Source organism: Notechis scutatus, chromosome 4 (genome assembly GCF_049901735.1).
Source record: "Notechis scutatus isolate UNSWTSFEM ecotype Mainland chromosome 4, rNotScu1.2, whole genome shotgun sequence".
Classification (NCBI taxonomy): Eukaryota; Metazoa; Chordata; class Lepidosauria; order Squamata; family Elapidae; genus Notechis; species Notechis scutatus.
In genome coordinates, this window is record NC_142012.1 from 67,112,013 (window position 1) to 67,130,048 (window position 18,036).

Below are 18,036 nucleotides of genomic sequence, written 5' to 3' on the forward strand. Positions count from 1 at the left end.
CAGCTTCAACCATAGTAACACAGGAGCACACAATAGATACAAACTCAAGGTTAACTGTACCAAACTTGATTGCAGGAAATACGACTTCAGCAACAGAGTGGTCAATGTCTGGAATACTCTACCTGACTCTGTGGTTTCTTCCCCAAACCTCAAAAACTTTAACCTTAGACTGTCTATTATTGACCTCACCCCTTTCCTAAGAGGTCTGTAAGGGGCTGTGCATAAGCACACCAATGTGCCTACCATCCCTGTCCTATTGTTTCTTTTATTTTTCTTATATGTACCCATTTCATGTATTCATAACTATGTATATACTTATACCTATTATCTTGTAAGCAATTGACAAATCAAATCAAATAAAAATAAAAAATAAAAAAGTAAAGGATCTAGAGGTAATTCTAGACACTCTTAAACTCAACCTACAAAATGAGAACTCTAATCTAAACAAGAAGACTATGAGGGTGGAATTTCATTCTCCAAGCTTGTAGGTTGGTTTCCAAATGTTTTATTACCAGCTAGGTAACTGTCAGTTTTTGAATCATTATTAAAAGCTGCCATACAACAGCATAGGATTGGAGGGGGCTGGTGTTGTTTGAGTAGCTCTCAGTAGACAAAATAGATTCTGTAGTATTCAAAGTCATTGTGAATGGCACAGCAAGAATTGGGGCTGAAGGAGGATTGGTTCATGTGATGTATGATGTGGGAAAAGGGGATGGGTTGTAGGTTGTGTCTTTGTGGGAAGTCTGGGGGAGGGAACTTTAGTTTTGGAATTCCACAGAAATACCAAGTTCTATTCTAATTAAAGTACTTTGGGATTATGGTTGTCTTGGAGTTACTGGCTGGAATGGATAATCTCTGGAATGCTGACAGTAACATCACCAGTGGAGTTTCGGAAATCAACCCAAAAGCTCAGAGAATTAACCTCTATCCTCATCCTTCATGAAAGCGACATATATTCTCCACTATCACAAGAACAATCTCCAGATTGAACATAAGAAACAACTTCTAAAAGAAGTAATCCTGCATATGAACATTTAGAGGAAAACCCATGGAAACCCGTCATCACTCATAGAAGAAAACAGCAAATGAAAACAATGCTCCTGCTGTCTAGTCCAACCCATGGGCGTGGCTTGGTGGGCACACTTTGTACATGTGCACATATTTTGCCTGCACGTGAACATCAAATGCCCAGAGGTGTTTGCACAGGAGCAGAGGTATTCTAACTCACCTCCTGCAAGCCTGCACTCTCCCGGTTGCTTCAACAGCTGCCGCGTGGCAATCAGCTGTGTTGCGCAAAGCAGCTGCGCTTCAAATTCAAAGGTGAGTATGGGAGCTTGTGCAGGTGGGTGGGCCCAACAGCAGAGCGGTGGAGAGAACCGTTTCAGTCTCCGCTGCTCATCGCCGCTCACGGCTCAGCAGAACCGGGCCAAACAAGTAGAATACCACCATTGCACTCCTGGAAGAAAGTATGCAGGTACCGAGAAAAATGTCCCTAGAAAAGAAGCATCAGGTGATCTTGTGAAAGGAAAAGTGGTTATTCTTTCTCACATTAGAAATTCTGTGTGGAACAGCAGCACCATCACAGAGTATTACTCAAGTGCCTATCATGTATGCTTTCATGTGCCCTAGGAAAAACAGATGATATTCTTTCATGAGTCTATTTTGTTCACTTTCTTTTCCACTGTAAAGCTTACTCAGTTATTTAAACATGCAGTCAATTCTTTGAATTCCCTTTGGCCTTTGTTCTTGAAACACTTGATAAGATAGCTGTATCTATACTACCCTGAAGATTGGAACTTATATGCCTGTGCAATTTTCTTTGTGTAAAAGAAAATGCTGGTAGAACTTACAACTGGATGAAATTCTAAGAATTAACTTGTCAAACATGGAATCCTGGTCTTTGAACTGCACCAAACTGCACAGTCATAAATTATCACTTATACCACTTAACGAACAACAACCTTGTCTTCAGCCAAACAATTGATGCATTCTGATGGTTAAAATTACAGCTGCAGGTGAGAAAAATCAATTCCCATCTGACCACAAGAATCACTGGAAGATTTTTAATCAGTAATTTTCAGTTCAGCTATTGACTTAAAGATTTTTCAGAAAGTTTCATTAACTTTCAACTTTGGCAAAATTGCTGTAATGCTAAAAGATAAAATAAAGGGGTGGGGGCCAAGGTTCCCAGCTCCATCTACTTTGGGGCTGCAAGACAGATGGCATGGGATTCAGCAACAGCCAGAAAGGATTTAAGAAAGTCAGTGTAAACAGCTGCAAAATTGGGATGGGTATAGCTAATTATACAGCTGTATTAAAGGATTTATTTGGTGATCTTGGGAGTTGCTAGCAGAAGACAATCTGCATTTTGTTCCTATGACATTGAGCCAAGTTGTATGGCATGTGGGAGGGGTCTAGAAACTAACTAAGGAGATGATATTGAGAATATAGAACATGACCTTGATGTAAATATGCAAGAAACATTACCTAAGCAAAGGGTAGTCCAACATTTTTAAGACTCAGAACAACAGTATAACATTTGGAAGAAGCTCAGATAGACGCCTCTCAAATTCAAAGTACAGCACAATCAGACTTGTAAGGTTATGTTATTATAGTCATTCCCAATAAAAGTAATTACAACATTCCTATTAAATTGATTTCCTGGTTTGGGCTACCTAGTAATCTAACAATGTTCTCTAAAATGAAATAAATGCTACAAAACCCAATCAGATGCACTTCCACAATAAAGAGTATAACAGAAGTGTGAAAAATTGTCGTTACCAGCCATTTGAACCTCAGCCATTCTATGGATCAGCACTCTCCATGACCCTCTGTCTCACATCACCTCCTTCATATCTACCATGGTCATCCCAGTGTCATCCTTTATAATGTCCAGCTGGTGGATGCTAGGGTGGCCCTTTTTCCTTTTCCCATTAATCACTCCCAGCATGTTTCGAGTGAGTCAGCTCTTGTGACATAACCAAAGTTATGCCTGTGTTTGCTGATCTTGGTTTCAAGTAATATTTTCAGTGAGGTTTAGTCTACGACTTGTTAATTTGTTATTTTTGCAGTCCATGGGACTGCAGTTCATTTGTTATGACTATTATGACTATTACTAAGTGTTGTACCTTATGATTCTTGACTCTTGATGAATGTATCATTTCTTTTATGTATACTGAGACATTTGTACCAAGACAAATTCCTTGTGTGTCCGATCACACTTGGCCAATAAAGAATTCTGTTCTGCTCTGCTCTGCTCTGCTCTGCTCTATCCTATCTTATCCTATTCTATTTTTGCAGTCCAGCACCACAATTCAAAAGCATTCATGAATCTCCTATCTGCCTTTTTCAAAGCTCAAGTTTTGTACCTAGAAGTAGCAACTGAAAAAAAAAATGACTTAACTAATCTCAATAATTGTGTGGCTGATGTTTTTACTCTTCCATATGTTATTTATGCCAGACATTGCAGTGCTATATGCCTTTTCATTTCAGGGCTGCACTTACCATTTTGGTCAATTTTAGGGTCCAGGAAGATGAATTCCTTTACTGTTTTGATGGTCTTATTGATCAATATGTTCTCTGCAATTGTTTTTTTTTCCTTGATGTTAAAGTGAAGTCCAAATCTTTGACTTTCAGGATTAAACACTCCTAATCGTCCTTGCTTTCTGCAAGCCATGTTGTATCCTCTACGTATCGGAGGTTGTTTTGATATTCCTACCACTGATTTTAACTCCAATGCTAGATTTCTCCAAATGTGCATTTCTCATAAATATCTTTGAGTACACGCTGAATGGTATAGGATGCAACCTTGCCAAGTGCCTTTTTAAAATTCTGAACCATTTTGTATCTCTATATTGTGTTCTTACAATGACTGCCTAATCCAGGGGTACTCAAACTTGTCAACTTGAAGACTTGTGGACTTCAACTCCCAGAATTCTCCAGACAGCTATGCTTAAAGTTGACAAGTTTGGAGACCTCTGGCCTAATCAATGACTGAAGGAGCTGGATGTGGTGTAGTGATATTCCCAGTTCCTTGAGGCAGTTCCAGAGCATGTCATGTAGAGGTTTTTTGATATTCCATTGCTTTTTCCATCATCCAATATAAATTGACAATATGATCACCTGTGCCTCTTCCTTTCTGAAATCTTGCTTGTACATCAGGCAGTTCCCTGTCGACTGTTGGATTCAAATGTTGCAGGATTATCTTCAAGAAAATTGTATTTACACATGGTATGAAAACTATGGTTTGGTCATCAGAACAGTCTTTCCCATCACCTTTCTTTGGTATTGGGATAAATATTAAGCTTTTCCATGCTTTTGACCACTGGCCAGACTTCTATAATGTTGGCAACGCATTGTCAGTGCTTTTACTGGCAGTGGCCTCAACAACTCTACAGGAATTCCTTAAAGTTCTGGGGCTTCGTGGTTAGGCAATTGGTTGAATGCCCACATTAATTTCTCCTTCAAGATACCTGTTTCCATTTCTGGTGGGTTGGCTTCTCTTTTGGCTTGGCCTTGTTTGTTTGTTTGTTTGTGTAAAGATTTTTGCATATTCCCACCAACTTTCTCTGATCGCTTGTTGGTCATACAGTTCCTGCCCATCACATCCTCTGATCATAGCCTTTTTTTTTTCTTTGCCATAAAGGGGTTTCTGGCCTTCTTCATATAAATGTAAACATTCTTATAAGATGTCTCATGACTGCTTCTTCCAGTTTCTCTGTGGAACCTTATATTTAGTCTCTACATTTCTTCCCTGTCACCAATGGTTTTTGTTTTCTTTCTTCTTCTGAAGTCTCTATTGTAGCTTCTAATATTCAACTGGCCAATGTTACTGGTTTCTTGTTTGAAATTTGTTATTGAGCTACTTCAGTGATGGCTGTTTTTCTTTCCTCCCATAGCTCCCATGGTTGTCTTTCTGTGATATTGAGCAGTTCAAATCTGTCCTTAACTTCAACTTCACATGTCGGAAGAATCTTCTTAATGTCTCAATTTCTGTATCATGTGTGGTCATTTGACATGGCATCAGCTGAACTTTACATTGGCAGCTAACAGTTCATGGTCTGACCCACAATCTACACCATGGAATGTTTTCATGGTGAGGATGGAACTTTTGCACTTCTTTTGGCATAATTTGTAGTCAGTTTGGTTTCAATGTTCTTCATACGGTGAAGTTCAAGTGCATAGTTGCTGCTTGGGTTGTTCAAACCATGTGTTCATTATGCTTTGCTATTTTTGTGGCATAACTGAATCAGATGTTCTCCTGCCACATTTCATTCACCAAGTGTCAGACCTGCCCCAGTCTGATCTTTTAGGAAAGAAAATCCCTTGACTCCATTTGAGTGAAGTGAAAGATACTTTTACTAAAAGATGCTGGTTGCAGTAAAGTCTGGTGGAATCTAAATTTCCTGTGCATCAACACACAAGTATATCCTTCATTCCCCCTCCTTCCCCACATGACCAGTCCAAATCCAGGCAATGCGATGTCGCCAATATGTTTTGGGAATGCTGAGATGTTTGACTTTCCATGCTCAGGGTAAATGACCTTGAAGATGCCTGGCACAAATTGGTTCCATGTAGATCTGATCTTCCTCAGCTGTTATATCCTCCCTAATTCCCACATTAGATGCACACAAGTTTATTTCCCATTTGTCTCTCATCCCTCCATCCTAGTCCTTTAATGGCAGGATGCTAGCAAGATGCCAAGCTGAAGATGGTGGATCTGACACTTGGGTCAAACACTTGCCTATGATCTCTGTTTCTTACATTTCTTCCACATTTTCACTGAAATCTCAATAATATACTGTACATAATGTCTTTCTTTGGTGTCTGTTTTAGAGTTTCCTGAATTTCAGCATAGAATTCTTTGATGTTCTCTACTGCTGAGTACACAGTGGGAGCTTAAGCTTGTAGAACTGTAATGTAGCAAGTTTTCCATTGGTACATATTGCTATTATACTATTGCTGGCTGTTTGAAAACTTTCTATGGTTCTTCCCACTTTTTTTAATGCTGTATGAAACCCACTCCTTTTCTTGTAATGGTATCATTGCCAGAGTAGGTGGACAGTATGACATGCCCATCAGAGTTGAAGAAATCACAGCCAGTCCAATGAACTTTACTGATGCCTAATATATCAATGTTCAGTCTATTCATTTCATTCTTAACAATGTTCACCTTTCCAATATTTAAGCCATCAATCTTCCATGTTCCTAATTTGAAGATCTTTGAACAACAGAGATAACTCTTTTCAATAGGAGCTGTAGGTAAATCCCAGTAGGATTTACCCCATCTGTGTCTCTTTGGTCTTCCCTTTAGCTTTATTTGTACTTTCCAGTCAGGAATCACATTGCTCAGTATTATATCTACCTCATCTTTGAATTAATCCACAAAGCTTTTGGTGGGCAAAATTGGAGTAGGTTGCCAGGTCTTTCTACAGGAGCTGTGTTGGCCAGTATAATTGGCCAATTATACTGTTAACGTCCACCACCATGGTGAGGTATGGTTTGGCTCTGTGTGTGTGTGTGTGTGAAGAATATGAATCTTTAAATTTCATGAAATATCTTAAATATGCTATCTTCCATTAAGTGCCTTTGATTGGCAATAATTTCTTCCTAATGATTTCTATAAAACTGTGAATCTATGTCATTTTTAATGACAAAACTCTCTTGTGTGTAGTAAAATATCTTTGCCAGCCTTTGAAGAAATTCTTAATCTTACTATAAATGTAAAGAGAAAGATTTTCCACATTAAAGCATTATGTTAGTAAATATAAATGCCACTAAATAGACATTGTTCATGCAGAAATAATTCCTTCCCTTCCCTTCCTTTCCTTTCCTTTTCCTAATATATTATGTCTAAAATTGCAGTTTTAAGTGTCATCTAGGAGTGATAATGCATGAGCTTGGTTGAATCAGGTATTGAGGCTGTATATTTGAATCAAAGATGAGATTCAACTTAAGGTCTGTCTCTATTCATGGGATGGAAAGCTCCAGAGGGAGCACTTTCTTTTATCTGTTTTCATCTTGTCACCTTTGAAGGTTTGCATCAGAGGGAGATCAGGTAGCTAGGAAAGGATTGGTCTCTTGGTGGACTCTGTCTCCTATATACTGCCAGAAGGCTTTCTTTTAGTTATAGGAGTCAGAAATACTCAGTCTCCATAAGAAGTTAAGTGAGCTGTCAGTTCTGACCCGTGTTAACTGGGGAATGAGGGACCAACTCTACAATCCTACAAGATGAGCTTTATTTCTTACATGCTCAGCACACAAAGGAGATTCATTAGATCTTTAAAAAATCCCCTTTTCCCATAAGCACTTTTCACAAGAGGCACTTTTATTCTCTAGCACATATTTGCTTTTGTTCTCACTTGGCATTACTTGTCAAACATAAAAATGCAAAAACAATTCTTCCCTTTGATCATAGAGTTAAAAGTTTTATCAAGAAAAAGCTGTACAGCACACATTAGTGGAACAATAAAATGTGCACTGCCTTTGTGGCTATGTAGGTGTGTTTCTGCACTTCGGCTGACGGTTCTCATTCAGTTTGATAAAAAAATAATTTGTTTTTTTTTGGGGGGGGGATTTTAACAGACAGAAACTGCCAATGACATTATTATGTGTGGGGTATGATTATATCAAGTATATTAGTTATTTACAGAAATTCTAAAACATTTAAAGAATGAAGTTGAAAATATGGAATCACTTTTTCCAGAAATCAGAAAGCAGAACCATAAAGAGAGTGGATAAGATAAAATGTGCATACAATCTGCAGCATATGGACTGCACAGATTTTTATCCTTTTCTTTCTTTCTTTCTTTCTTTCTTTCTTTCTTTCTTTCTTTCTTTCTTTCTTTCTTTCTTTCTTTCTTTCTTTCTTTCTTTCTTTCTTTCTTTCTTTCTTTCTTTCTTTCTTTCTTTGCAGTTCTAGTGCCCCATTCCTTATGCTATGTGGAACACCAGAGATTTTTGGGGAATTTTTCCTGGTTTCAAATAAGCAGCCCAGACTGATTTTTTTTACTATTCTGTTCCTTGCTTTTTTTATTTAAGCAAACCATTAGTTTCCAATCCATCTACAAAATTAAAGGTCAAAAACCATTATAGCAGTTGTAGAGAAAAATACAAGGCTATCTTCTCAACTTCCAACTGAAATTTATGTGCACAAAGAATAAGATGTTGTTGACCTTTTTTCCCCTCTATGCCAACAATTCCAGTGTTTGCCAAATTGCCAGATAAATGAATTGGACATCTAAACATAGGTAGAGGAATGTGGTTTTTGTTTTTAGTGTTTCTGTGTGGAATGATGGCAAAGAGCCACTAGACTTTAAAGTATTTTAGATCAATTACTACAGTGTGCTCTGCCAGCCCAGAAATGTTCTGTTTCCTGTCCCATTCAATGAGTCAAAGCTAATTTGTTATTGGTTAAATATGTCTTCAAGACGTTTGGCAGAGCAACATTTCAGAAGGTTGGAGGCTGTGCCCAGGAACTAAAAAGGGACTATTTATTTCTTCTAACACTTTGTTGTCACCTCGCTGAGGTATCTAAACTTGGACCTAATTAGCCACTGAATTCTTGAAAAGAATTATGTGTTACCAAATATTATTTGTAGCTAAAGCATCATATATTTTTCTTGTAAACTTACATAACTGGTTTTGTGAAGAATCTTTTGTAGGAAGAAAGAAAAAGCAATACTGTAAACTATGGATAATGAATCGCTATTCTGTTTCAAAGCACCAATACGATTCATGACTACTTGTATTGGTAGCATTCCTTCATTTCATTGTCCAACAGGTGCTAACTCACAATATACTCATTCTTTCTAAATTCCTTGAGAATTATGTTAGTATTTGCCAGAGTGTTCAGTAAAAGATTTGTGTGTGTTTCTTTTCCACTGCAAGAATTTATTATGGATTAAGGTCTATTTAGCACAGTGAGACTTAAATCCAAATAAACATAAATAGCCTTGTACTTCATGTCTAATCCCGCATATATACTGTTTCTAATGTGCACTCTTTTGAAAGATCCATTATACTCCAATTTGAAAAAAGAAAATTTCATGAGCCAAACCCAAATTCTCTTTATTAAAACCTATCAGGCAAACATCACAAGGGAAAAATGAGGATTAAATGATATAACTTATAATAGAAGAGAATATATATAGTCAGGGTTAAACGGTGGGCTCATAAGTACCCTCTGAACGTGGGTATTTGATTACCTTTTAATAGAAAGGCAGAATTCTTTGCAGAAATTTTGAGTAATGGAATGGGAATTTCTAGGGCTTGTTATGCTGTTAGGATTTTGGGGTCAATAATTGGATTTATGTTTTTCTTACCCACATTAACATAAAATAAATCAACAAAGACAGCCATTTTGGTCTAATAGTTAAAGCACCAGACTAGAACCCAGGAGACTGCAAGTTCTAGCCCTGCCTTAAGTTTGAAAGTTAGCTGGGTGATTTTGGGCTGGTCATTCTTTTTCATCCCAATTCAACTCAGGCTGTTCTTATAGGAAAAATAGGAGGAAGAAGGAACGTTAAGTATGTTCACTGCTTGAATTATTTATAAAAATAATACAGGAGGGATTGAAAAATCCGGGTTATTTTTATTCTATGCAAAAGGAACTATTTTATAATTTAAGAAAGTCACTTTTCTGAGGTGACAGCCAAGCTAGAAATAGCAACCCATTTTAGCTAATGAGAGCTACAATATTGATGACATTTGGTTTGTATCCTTAATTGATAACGGGACATTTGTGGTCTTATTAAATTATTGTCTTATAAGATTTGCCTTGGGCAATTTCATGGAGAATCTGCACCACTTTTTCATACAGCTTTATTGGGAGGAGTATTATTTTTCTGTTTTTTGCTCAGACAGGTAAATGGAAGCTTGTTAAGAGACTGTTTCTTTGGGTTTAATAGAATTATGTAGAGTGAGGAACTGGACCCAGCCCTTGTCACATTGTTAGCTAAAGATGTCCTAGGCTATCTATTAATTATGTTTGCTACAATAGTGACACAAAGATGATTCAGGAGTCATCTTAAGACGTGTTCTTGTGTTGTTATCTTTATCTCATCCTCAGTCTGTATGCAGCCTAGAGGTAGTTAATTGTTCCAGTGTGGAAGTGCTATTACTGTCTTTTTTTCTTGACTTTGAAAGATCTTAGCCAGTCTCTTTTTTCCCCTTTTTATTGGAATATTGTTCCCAAACTTCCCAATAAAGTTTTGGGCCAATATAACCATGATAACTGTAGCTCACCCCTGCTTCTATCCTTTGGTTCTGTTTGCAATCATTGACCTGGTTAATCCAAGTTTTCAACAGTTTAATTTTGGGTGAGTGAAAAGGGGATATTTCTTTATTGCTAGGGTTGATAAATTGAAAGCCTGAAACTATTGCTATTTACAGAAAAAGGGAAAGTAGAGAGAAGAGAATGACAGCTTGTGAAGGATCTAGGAGTCTCTATTCCTACTGAAGGTTTTGTTTTTTTTAAACCCTCAATCTTCTCTGACAGCAGCTTGTATCATTTTTTGCTTCATAGGCGTTGCTACAGGCTCTTTTTTTGCTCATCAATAATACTATTTAAATGGATGTTTGGAAGAGGGAGGATGATGGATCAAGAAATAGACAATAAATTGGCCAGAGAGCTTTAACTGCTATGGTCCAATAATGAGAATGTTCTGAGTAAAAATAAAAGGGAAAATATGAGGAAATCAAGATAGAAAACTACTTTTCACTGGTTTATTAAACCAACTCTTGTCAAAACTCGGGGATGGAGGAATATTTATTATTCTCTCATTGGAAATTTCCTCAGAAGCAAAACTAAATAATTGACTTGAATGCAATCAGGAGAAAAAATAAGCTGTCTCAAAAAACAAAACAAAAATATACAAAACTCATTTGGGGATAGCAACAGGAAAAAAAAGGCCCAGAGGGTATTCCAAATATTTAAAAAACCTGCACTATTTTCATTAAATCATTTTCTTATCTTGGCAAGCAGGGTTTTGCTTTTCCATTTTCCTGTGTCTCTATTTTTTGTGCCCCAATCCTCAAACATTAAAAGGAAACTAATAAGCCAATGGGAGAAATATCCCTGCCCCTTACACACACAAAATGCCAGGAACAGAACATTCTGGTTCTTCCAAACCCTGCTTTACACATTTTGCTGGGCAACAGGTATTTTTCCCACTGATAAATGACCTTCGATGGGAAAGGTAAAGACAGCTAAAAATGCATCAATTCCTGCCATAAATTCACATCATTTTAAAAACTGTGAGGTCAAGGCTGTGGATTGGCATTATTACTGAGCTGCAGTAAAGCTTAGCCATGAAAAAAAAACTATATAATTTGCATAATAAAATGCAGGTACATGTAGATATTTAGGTAACAAAGAGAGAACCAGGAGGGAGCCGTTAATTAGGCCAAGAGTCATATATGTGAGGTTTGTACATTGAAATAAATAAATGAGTTTAACCCATGAGAAATGGCAAGGTGTAATCACAATGAGGCATACCAGTAAATAGATAATACTTACTAAATAAAAGTTAAAATGCAAACAAAATGTAACCTCACCACAATAGCAAAAAGAAACTAAAGCTTATGATGAAGATGATGAAGATGATGATAATGATGATAGTAGTACAATGTTTCCCAGAACAGATAACAATTAATCAGAGTTGGAAGGGATCTTGTAGGTCATCTAGTCCAACCTCCTGCCCAAGCGGGAGACCCTACACCATTTCTGACAAATGGCAGTCCAATCACTTCTTGAAAGTCTCAAGTGATGATGTTCCCACAACTTCTGAGGGCAAGCTGTTCCATGGGTTGATTGTTCTCACTGTCAGAAAGTTTCTCCTTATTTCCAGGTTAAATCTCTCATTGTTCAGTTTCCATCCATGATTCTATTATGGCCTTCGGGTGCTTTAGAAAATAGTTTGACTCCTTCCTCTCTGTGGCAGTCCCTCAAATATTGGAACACTGCTATCATGTCTCCCCTGGTCCTTCTCTTCACTAGACTAGCCATGCCCAGTTCCTGTAACCGTTCTTCATATGTTTTAGTCTCCAGTCCCCTAATCACCCTGGTTGCTCTTCTCTGCACTGCTGTAGAGTCTCAACATCTTTTTTATAATGTGGTGACCAAAACTGGATGCAGTAAATAAGACCTACTCTGAAAGTAAGTCCTAGCTTGATTTTTTACACATGTCCAATATAAGCCCTATCCCCCAAATAAGTCCTAATTAAGATCCCTCCCACTCCAGAGTGCATGGGTAAAAATTAAGCTAGGGTGGGATGGGGGGGTGGAACTGCCCTACTATTTACCTTTGGATAATTGCAGCCAGGCCTTACAAACCTTGGTCCATTTCTTCCCTGAAGGCCGCTGTAGCCAATAACAGAGCTCCGGATCGATCTGGAGTTCTGTTTTTGGCTGCAGAGGCCTTCAGGAAAGCCTTGCTGGCTTTGCTGGCGGAAGAAGTTCCTGAAGCCTCCGACAATGAAAAGTACACCAGGGGCGACGCTCGCAAGTGAAGTGAGTCAGCGGATGACATCCACTGACTAGTAGAAAGGAAAAACTAATATAGAAAAATATCTTAGTGCCCTGCTAGATCATAAACTGAACTCAGGTCAACAGTATGAGGCAGTGCAAGACAGACAATCATAATCCAATGTTACCTCAAAACTGTCTTCTTGTAGTAATAGTATACAAAAAAAAAAAAAAAACCTGTACAAATGTCAAAAATTGTTCAATGTTGTTCCAGAAGATAGGTCAGGAAACAATGAAGTTAAATTACAAGGAAACTGACTCTGTTTGGAAATTCAGGGTAAAAATGTAATGCTTAAGAGCTGCCGAGTGGGGAACAATGAGCCTCAGGCAGTGGTACATTTGCTTTCACTGTAGCTTTTTAGCGACCTGCTACTACAGATATGAAGTTCTACATTAGGTAAAAGGTTGGACAATACGATCTCCCAGATTGCTTCCAGTCTTTATACTTAGCTAGGTACTTTATATATACTATATGATTATCTGCTAGGGCTTCAAAGGACTATTGTGTAATAGATAGGTTTGAATATTGAATCTTATTTAACTTGCTATTAGTGTCCCAACCATTTGGATGCTGAGAGCTGAGGTGGCAGAGAACATATTCATCTCTCTATTTGAATATAAGCTTTTCTATAGTTTAGCACTGTTTCATACAAAATAGTCAAACTGTGATAGCCCAAACCAGCATCTCTTTTCCTGCAAGAGGTAAAGTTACTTGCAACTAGGGGTGAGATTCGACCGGTTTGCACCTATTCGCTAGAACCGGTTGTTAACTTTCTAAGCAGTTCGGAGAACCAGTTGTTAGAAGAAATCTCCTTTTGTTTTTTCCCATTTTACAGGCCCAATCCTGTAAGGAACGCATTCCTTACATTCTGGTGTTGTTGCTTACAAAAACTGCCTCTCTGTTAATCCTTGTTACATTCTTGGCAGGACTAGATTTCCTGTCTCTGAAGCTTCTCTTGAGTTTTTTCTCTCTCCTTTGCTGGTACTTTGCTTGTGTGGAGCCTGAAATTCACATATGTGTAGTCATTTCACTTGGAAAACTGACAGCTTGACTTTCTTAAAGGGGAAGGGTTGTTTACACTGCTGTTGGGAGGAAATACTCCCCTGTTGGAGTTAGCACTTTGAAGAAATAATTGAATAACGAAGCAGAGCTGCCAGAAAGAAGCTTTTAATGACAAGAAACCAAGATGAGTGACATTCAGCAAGGTTTCTTGGCTAGCTAGAAAGATTGACATTCTAATGTGAGTTTACATACCCTTTCTGAGTTTTGGTCGAAAACTGGTTTTTGGTGAAGTTTAATTCTGTGCTTGGTTACGTTTAATCCTGTGTTTATTGATGGCATAATTTTCCCGATTCAGCTTTGTTTGGAAGTTCCTGAAAAGAAACTGGGTTCAGAAATCTGGCTAGTTCCTGTGTCTATTTGTTCTGGTAATTGGTTTAACAATCAACAGCTACTGTTGTGATTTAATTATTTGTATTGTTTTTGAATTTTTTTCCTGCCTCATGGGTCTTTTTATCTGTCTTCCTTCACTGCTTTAGTGGTATCTGGCCCTGTCCTTTTGGGATGTACTTCCAAGAGGCAGGATGCAAGATTGGCACTGATTTTTACTGCCTTTCTGGGGGGCATGTGACCTTTCCTTAAATCTGGATGATTTCCTTAGGATTTCTTTTTTAAAAAAAAATTTTATTGGTTTTTAAAACAAACATAAACAAACAAAACATAAAAACATCAAGCCATCTTCCATATATATACATACAGTGTGCCGGTTGGTTTACAAATTGTTTTGTGCTTCCATTTCGTAGTCTTCAATTACAATTACATTGTATATAATCTCGTATTTTCAATCAAATATTAAATACATTAATATCATTATTAATCAATCATTTGACTATACTTTTATTCATTCATGCTTTGGAAAATAATCGTATTTTACTTAATTTGTTTTGTGACAATTCATATTATCACCCCAAATCTATCCTAAAAACATTTTGTAGATATAATAAGAAAAGAATACATCTTTATATATTTATTATTTTCTAAAAGTCTACATATTTCATTACTATATTTTATTGTCTAACCATTGATAGAATAGATCCCAAATTTTATAAAATTGTTTATCATCTTGTTCTCTAATTTCAAATGTCAATCTACTCATTTCAGCACATTCTAATATTTTCTTAATGATTTCCTCCTGTGATGGTGTTTTCTCATTTTTCCAGTTTTTAGCAAATACAATCCTAGCCGCTGTTAATACATTTACAATCAGGTATTTCAAGTCTTTACTATATATTTCAGGTAAAATTCCCAATAAAAATATATCTGGTTTCAAATCTATATGTTTTTTTGTCATTTTTTCCAACCACGTGTGGATTTTAGTCCAATATTTTTTGGCATCCACACAAGTCCACTACATATGGTAATATGAGCCAGGTGTATGATGACATTTCCAACATTTTTTGGATTTATTCTTGAACATTCTTGCTATTCTTGTTGGGGGGAAATGCCACCTGTAAAACATCTTATACAAATTTTCTTTATATGCTGTTGACATTGTCATTTTATAATTTTGAGACCACAATTTTTGCCATTTCTCTAAATCAATCCCATATCCAAAATTCTTCCCCCAAGCAATCATAGTTTCTTTAACTTGTTCTTCTTCTAGTTTAATTTCTAATAAATATCCGTACAGTTTTTTAATCACCTTTTCATCAGTACCTGTCAAAATCTTATCTAAGTCAGTCAATTTATCATAGAATCCTTCTGTTTTGAGATCTTTATCATACCTTGAATGTATTTGCGCATATGAAAACCAATTCATCATTATACCTTGTTCCTCTAGTTTTTGCATAGATTTAAGTTCACCCTTTTCATTCAATATTTCACCATATCTAACTGTTTGTTCCTTTTTGTATATTATAGGATAAGAAAATGCTTCAATAGTCGATAACCAGACTGGAATTTTCAAATAACATTGTCTTTTAATCTTCTCCCAGTTTAACCACAGAGACTCCTGTATATAATGTCTTCTAAAATACCCCTGTGTTTTAGTTCCTTTATACCATAGAAAAGCATGCCACCCCAACAACAGGTCATGTCCTTCTAATGTCAACAATCTAGTATTTCTTAATGTTATCCATTCCTTAACCCACAACAAATTTGTAGCTTGGTAATACAACTCCCAATTAGGCAAACCAAATCCTCCTCTTATTCTAGCATCTTGCAAAAGTTTTAACTTTATTCTCGCTTTCTTACCTAGCCATATATATTTCAACACAATTTTATTTAAATCTTCAAAGTAGTCTTTTCCAAGCCTAATTGGAATTGTTTGAAACAAATATAAAATTCTGGGTAATATATTCATCTTGATTGTTGATATTCTCCCTATTAATGACAGTTGTAATTTTTCCCATTTTGCCAAATCTAGCGCTATCTGCTGTTTAAGTTTGATATAATTATTCTCTTTTAGTGTACTGCATCTTGCTGTCAAGTATATCCCCAAGTACTTGATCTTATTCGTAACCTGAATTTTCAATAGGTCTGCCAATTCTTCCTTTTGTCTTGATAGCATATTCTTTGTCAAGATCTTTGTCTTATCTTTATTTATTTTCAAACCAGCCACCTTTCCATATGTCTCTATCTTTTCTATCAATTTTGATGTTGTTTCTACTGGGTATTCTAAGATGAAACCAGATCGTCTGCAAATGCTTGCAACTTAAATTCTTCCTTTTTAATTTTCATCCCTTTTATATCCTTTTCTTTTCTAATATTTCTGTTTAGCACTTCCAAGGTTAACAGAAACAACAAATGTGATAGTGGGCACCCTTGTCTTGTTCCTTTTTTTTATATCAATAGAGTCTGTCAGTTCTCCCTCTATCATTACCTTTGCCGTTTGCTTATGATATATAGCTTCTATTGCTTGAATAAATTTTCTAGCAAAGCCCATCTGTTCCAGCAGTAATAACATGAATCGCCAATTCACATTATCAGATGCCTTCTGTGCATCTAGAAATATCAGAGCCATTTGTTTTTCAGGATGTGCCTTGTAGTATTCCAAAGTGTCCAAGATTACTCTCATATTGTCTTTAATTTGTCTCTTTGGCAGAAATCCATTTTGATCAGGATGGATAAAATTATTTAAGTATTTTTTAAGTCTTTCTGCCAATATTGAAGCAAAAATTTTATAATCTGCGTTTAGTGGGGAAATAGGTCTATAGTTCTTGATTTGTAATGGATCGGTCTCCTCTTTTGGAACAAGTGTGATATAAGCTTCTGACCACGATTTAGGTATCCTCTTCTTTAACATAACTTCATTCATAACTTCTAGCAATAGAAGATTCAACGATTCTTGTAATGTTTTGTAAAATTCTGCCGGAAGTCCATCTGGGCCTGGTGCCTTTCCATTATTTTGCTTCTTGGGTGCTTTAGTTAACTCCATCATCGTTATATTGCTTTCTAACATTGTTTCAATCTCTTTAGGTATCTGGAGTAAATTAGCATTCTGTAAATACTGTTTAACTCTTTCCTCATCAACATTCTCTTGTGTGTATAGTTTCCCATAATAGTCTCGAATGATTTCCTTCTTCTCTTTACTACCATAACAAACCTGGCCTTGGTCATCTATTAATTGCAATATTTTCCTTGATTCTTTCTCCTTTCTCAATTTATATGCTAACCATCTACCTGGTTCAAAGTAGTTCTGTTTAGCATCTCTAATTTTCTGTGCTAATTCTTCTTTTTCTATTAGACCCATTTTATGTTTAGTTATATCCATTTTTAACTTAATGTCCTTTTTCTGAGGCATTTTCTGTAGCTCTTTTTCAAATCCTTTATACTCATCCTCTAATGCCTTAGAGGCTAATCTTTTCATGGTATTTCTTTTCCTTGTATATTATCAAGCCTCTGGCATATGCCTTCATTATATCCCATACATTCTGGATTGATGTATCTTCTTTTTTGTTTTTTCTAAAGAAAAAAGCCAGTCTCCATCCACTGTGTAAAGTCTTTTTCCTTTAAAATAGTATTAGATTAGATCTTCTTCTTTGTCCTTTCCATTTAATTGTCATTGGGTTGTGATCTGCCCAAGTACTTGTTTCAATATTTATTTCTTGAATATTAGTTAACAATTCTGTTGACATCCATATCATATCTATTCTGGACCATGATAAATGTCTATTTGAGTAGAAGGTGTATTGTTTAATTTTAGCATTTCTTTCTCTCCATGTATCTTTTTAGTTTATTTCATCTACCATTTCAAAAAAAGATTTAGGGAGAGTCTTTCTGTTTTGCTTTATTGTTTTCTGTGCTGTATAGTCCAGCTTATTGTCTACAATTCCATTAAAATCTCCCATCATAACTATATTAGCATAGTGCAGTTCAATTATTTTCATATGTAATTTTTTTTATAAAAATTCTTCTTGATTGTCATTCGGGGCATAGATTTCAATCAGGAGTGTTTTCGTTTTATTGTCCATTATTTCCACCATTAGTATTCTTCCGTCGTCATCAGTAT